This window comes from Gossypium arboreum, chromosome 9 (assembly GCF_025698485.1).
Source record: "Gossypium arboreum isolate Shixiya-1 chromosome 9, ASM2569848v2, whole genome shotgun sequence".
Lineage (NCBI taxonomy): Eukaryota > Viridiplantae > Streptophyta > Magnoliopsida > Malvales > Malvaceae > Gossypium > Gossypium arboreum.
In genome coordinates, this window is record NC_069078.1 from 1,146,139 (window position 1) to 1,152,553 (window position 6,415).

Consider the following 6,415-nt stretch of genomic DNA (forward strand, 5'->3'; position numbering starts at 1 on the left):
ACTAATATTTATATAATTAAAATAAATATTATAATACTAATTTATTTTGTAATGTGACATAATTATCTTTAGTAAATATTATATTATGAAAATAGTATACATACACTTTTAAGGACATTGATCTGTCGTAATTTCATATGGCAAATTAGGCTTTCCGGTTACACTTAAGGAGCTTATTCTCAAGTAAAGTACATCTTTTTCGTAGTTTTTAGGTTTTGATTTAATAAGTGTAAATACCTTGTTTTTACTTATTTTGAGACCCAAATTGGCCAATAGTGTTATTGGGGGCCTTAACATATGGTTGAGTGATGTAGGGACGCATTGGAGGCTGAAGCCGAGCAAGAATGACACCAAGGGAGAATGTATTAATACCTCCAACAAACCCAAGATTGGAGACCACCATTCAATTGTATCGCGATATCCATTTTGGCTACGCGATATCCACTTGCCAAGAAACACCCAAAGTTCAAAATTGTTCAATCTATCACGATATTTTATTCATTGGTATCCCGATCCCTTTGATATCGCGATACCAACATTGTGAGGGGACAAAAATTGACAAAAAAGTCAATCTTTGTCCACCCAAAGCATCAATCATTGACAACTCATTCAAGGATATTTTGGGCATAAGAACAGGGTTAGAATAACTACTTATATCAGCCAAAATTTGGCTGAGAGAAAAAGAGGTAACATTAGCTTAGTTTAGGTTTGGTTTTCTCTTAGCTTTGCTTTCTCTTCTTCAAGGGTTTTTTAGTTTCATTTCCTTAGCTGCAGATTTAATATTTCTCTGCAACTTTTCTTCTTGTTTTAGTTGTTCTTATTGATAGTTATTATTGTAGCTTACGTTTATTTGCACTTTCAGTCATTGTACCTTGATTGTAAGACATTTTTAGCTTTAGTTTAATGTATTTCAATTTCCTTTATTTTAAAGTTTATTCCTTTTATATTTTTTTTTACTTTAAATTCTCTTGTTGAATGCTTCTCTTTACATGCCCTTTAATTTTTCTTGCATAAAAATCCCAACTTTTACATTTTTCTCAAGTTTTTCTTTTATGGCTTTCATGCATTTCATTTCCTTGCTTTTAAAGAGGGTTGTTTTATAAAGATGTGGTGAGTTGATTTTTGGATGATGGACTAAATCATAATAAATTGGACTAATTAGAATTAACCTAAAAACTTAGGATTGACGACCCTAAAAGAATATATAGGCAAGTGAGACCGAGAGAAGATCTTGTTTGGCACCAATTCACTAGTCCTAAGTTAACTAGTAAGATCGAAAAATAATCCAGATTAATTTGTCTAACTTGGTAAAATTGAGATCGAGAGGTAAAATGGAGTCATTTTGAGAGTTTAAGTAATTTGGATCCCTAATTCGAAGATTAGTGAACCACATAATTTAAATATATAAATATAGTCTAAGCTAGATTTGATGTTTTTATTTGTGAACGGAATAACTTTTATAAACACACCTGATATCTAAATATATAAATATAGTCTAAGTCAAATTTGATGCTTTCTTAATTTTCAAATTCATACTAAAGCAATTAAACTCTAACTTAGTGTTTGCCATAAGCAATAACATGGAACTTCCAAAACTGACAAACTTATATAGAGTTCGCCAAAGCTACTGCGAAGCAACAATGTTGACAAACTGTACAAAGTGCAACCACTAATGACTGGCGAACTGTTATCCACGAGCCATTAATAAATCTTGATATGTAGAATAGGAGAAACCCTGTGAACCGAGTTCGCAGTATCTAAACACGTAGGAGTAGTTTACGAAACTTACCCTATTAAATGAGTCTTACACTGCGAAGACATAGAATATGCGAGCTACATTAGGAGCGAACCCTAATGATAATATGTGTATACCGTATACTTAAAGTAAAATACCACCTGGTTAAAAGTTAGTTTAAGTGTATTAATGAAAGTACTTATATGATAATTCGTTGCATGTTAGTAACTTAAGCATATTTTATGTTTTAACCTGTGGTGTGTTGGAGGTTAGGTTGGTTGTTAATGGAGAGTCACTTAGGTGACTAATGTGGCATTTCATAGCTTAGGTTCAACGATCGAACCAATTATGGCTTCCATACTTTTCATTTCCATGTTTATTAACTTTCTTTTCAACATGAGTAACTAAACTTTTAAAGGGGGTTGGTTGATGGAGATGTGGTGAGCTAATTTTTGGATGAGGGACTAAATCGTCATAACTTGGACTAATTTGAATGAACCTAAAAACTTATGATTGAAAACCCTAAGGGAATATATAGGCATGTCAGGCTGAGAGGAGATCTTGTTGGGCACCAATTCATTAGTCCCAGGTTAACCGATGAGATTGAGAGATAATCCATATTAATTTGTCTAACTTAGTAAAATTGAGGTTGAGAGGTAAAATGGAGCCAATTCGGGAGTTTAAGCGATTTGGATCCCTAATTCGAATATTGGTGAACCACATCAAGATCAATCAACCATCATTTGCTAGTAATTGTTAATTTCGTAACTTTTTAAGGTTTACAATTTAGTCATTGTTAGCTAGATGATAGACTAGTTTAGTTTCTCTTGACTTTATGATTTCTCGTAATATAATTTCTGTGATTAGTTGGTTAGACTCTTTACTTTGCACGCATGTTATTGAGAAAATTTTCAATCCGCAATTCTCTTGGGTTCGATCCTTGGAATACTCCAGTGTTCTATTGTAACACTACAAATATTACAACTGACATGTCACACTTGCAGTAAAGCCGCAATAGTTATATTTGTTTTTAATCTCAGTGTTGATTTATCTCTCCCCCGTTGGTTGAGGGAGAGGCGGTCAGACATATAATATATCATTAATAGTTAAATTGTGCATGTATAATAATTATTATAACATTATGTTATATGCATTCTTTTATTAATGATCGCAACCTAAACCTTAAATATATAACTAATTTTATGGTATACTATAATATATACAATTAGTATTTTATAGTTAAGGTACATTAGTTATGTATATTATAATAACATATTTGTATATAGGGCTACATATTAAATTCCATTTGGCATGCTGGCTGGAAATAACATTGCCATATGTCAAATTCTATAGAAAAAAAGGTCATTCAGTTGAAAATCAAGATCGACTTGATTCCGTCTCACACATAGCACAAGTACTATTCATTTAAAGTCTATTATTATAAACATCACAAAAGACTCAGTTTTGAAATTTTTAAATCTATCGCTATAACTGTAAAATCGTTTTCTTAACCATTTTTTCCTACAAGCACTTGGTACAAGAATGCTAATACTTCAAGCCATTATCTGTCTGTGTAGACACAAGTGATGTACTTCAAGCCATTATCTGTCTGTGTAGACACAAGTGATGTCCTCCAACAATTTTAGATACATTAAATATCCAAGGTTCCTTGACTTATCTTCTATAAGCAATTCAATGATGACACACAATATGTATGCTCTAACATATTGGGCAAACTTTTCATTGTTGACATCATCTATCAGTGGATGCTCGACCAATCTATGTAGCCATGTCAACTTCACTCGGGCAACCTTTAAATCTCTCTTGTCTTTGGGATAATGGCCAAGTAACCTCCTCATCTTTTGCTCAAGCTTGAATTCAACCACCCCATTAACAACATCTCCTTCAATTGGAAGAATCATGATTAGGACTACATGTTCCCAAGTTATTATCGATTCACTGTAGAAGAAGTGGAAGGTAATTTTGCCACCGTAAAAAAAAACTTGTTATATCTAGACAATTTGCAAGCTGATCATACTGCTTGTTTGACATCAAATAATATACCTTACTCTGAATATAAAGGTTTCATTCCTCAACCTAGTACGTAAATGAAAGAAAAAATCAATATTCTAAAATCAACATAAATAAGATTTAATATAAATAACAAATAAATAATATTTTTTCAAGTAATAACTTAATAAAATTACCATATTAATGATTACCTGAGCTATATGATTTGGTTCTTTCAACATAGCCATATTAGAGTTTTAAATATCAAATTTAAGGTGAAAAGAAAGGATATGGAGAGTATTTTTGGTTAAGCAGTTGACAATGATGGGAGGCAACATCAATTAAGTTGTAAAAAAAAAATAGGAGAAGAATATTTATAATTACGGTAAAAAATCATGACGACGATGCCACCCATGAGTGTTAACTCTAATTAATTAGGGTTCGATTGTGTTAAATGGTAAAAAATAGTGTATACCTAAACAAGACATCCATTAGTGTCAAGGTTATACAAAACATTTATTAGAGTTAGGTTTACAGTAGTTGATTAACCTACATCTTCCATTAGGGTTTTATTCTGACACTCACCACTGATGTCGAGATCCATATAATGTATTTATTAGAGTTTTACTCTGAATAGTAAAAAACTTAGTTTCAAGTCAATTAGAAATTATTCAAATGTATGTCTTCCATTAAGAGTGCAATGTACTTTACCACTATTCGAAATTGTAGCTTGTTAATTTAATTATTGATGATCACTTATTCAAATTTAGAAAGTGATGATTTATTATTCAATTGATACATTTCCATGAGACATATTTCTTTTAAGAAATATGTCTAACATGAAAGGTTGTGACTAATCAAAGGCTGGTGCTCACAAAATCATTACAATCAATCCTATTTTCAGAAATTAGACTAAGAGTTAATGAATTCCTCGATTTTACTAATCAAAGGAAATTCAAAAGCTTCATTGTATCCTGAAAAGACCTTTGTTTTAACCCTCTAGCAACTTTGTGTGGGGGAAATAGTTCTTCTTAGAAAGTGTCACCCGTGCCTCGAAGCCTACTATTTAATTCAATATCGTCTCAAAATCTATCTTATCCACTCAATATATCCAACAATCAAATAGAACTATTTTGGAGATTATGACGAAGGCTACCACCGCATTCAAAGTGATGAACCAAGAGTTAATGAAACATGACCGATTTGATGGTTCAAACTTTAATTGCTGGAAATATAAGATATTGTTCCTTCTTACTGTCTTAAATGTGGCATACTTTCTGGATCCAAACCTACAACTTGTGGAGGATCTTGCCCCCAATGCAAACTTTGAGGAAATTGCGAAAGTGGCCAAACTCAAGAAGAAGTGTGAAGAAGACAATTTCACATGTTGAGGACACATCCTCAACACCTTGTCTGATCGGTTATATGATCTCTACATGTCGATGCAATCCCTGGTGAAAATATGAAAAGCTCTTGAAGAGAAATACAACACTGAGTGACAAGGTACTGATAAATTTGTAATAATAAAGTATTTCGAATTCAAAATACTCGATAGTATCTCGATCATGGATCAAGTCCATGAATTACAAGTCCTTGTAAGTAGGCTTCATAACTTGAAAGTTGTTATTCCAAAATTGTTACAAGTCGAGGCTATCATCTTGAAGTTTCCCTTGTTTTGGAACAATTATTAGAAGAAACTTCTGCATATGGCAAAGGACTTCACTATGGAGAAAATACTTAGGCATTTGTACATTGAAGAGGAAATTTGAAAACGTGATGTGGTGTACCTTCTCCAAAATTCTAAAGTGAACCTCGTGAGTGAGTCCAAGAACTCTCGAAATGGTAAACAAAAGGCCACATCCGAGACCAATGATGTAACGCCCTTAACCGAATTCCATCACCGGATTAGGGTTACAGATTATTACCGATCAACTAAAAATCATACAACATCGTAACATTTAATACCTTAAACATATCATAAGCCATTTAATCACATATATTTTGTCCTTAAGTCGGCCTTTCAAAGCCCTAGAAAATAGCTTGGAAACAATTCGGGACCAATTTGAAACAAAATGGAAAGTTTAGGAAAAAAGTTACAAAACTAGAAACAGGGGTCATACGACCGTGTGACTCTCGAACAAGGGACACATGGTCGTGTCCCAGCCTATGTCCTCACCTGTGTAACTCACTGAGTAGGGTTACGTGGCTGGGTCACACTAACTCTCTAAGTTGCCTCACACGCCTATGTGGCAAGTCGTGTGTTAAGTTGTATAACTCACTGACTTAAACACCAAGAAACTCACAAATGACACACGGTCATGTCGCCAGGCTATGTATCTCATACAGCCATGTGACAGCCCGTGTCTTAGGCCGTGTGAACCCAAAATTCACCTAAGATCAAGATATTTTATAACCAAACTATGCGTAAATATACAATCCCATTGTGCACACTTCCAAGAGACCTAAACATCATTCAAACACACCTAAAGATGTCATTTAAAAAACCTAATTCATCTAACCAATATTTCATTCAAGGCACCACAAATGCATCAAAACATCAAACACCTAAACATGCCAATATTGTCATAATACAAACATAATAACCAAATTCAATTCACTACCATTTATAGCCAAATGCAAGTCATCAAAACATACTAAAAGATCATGCTT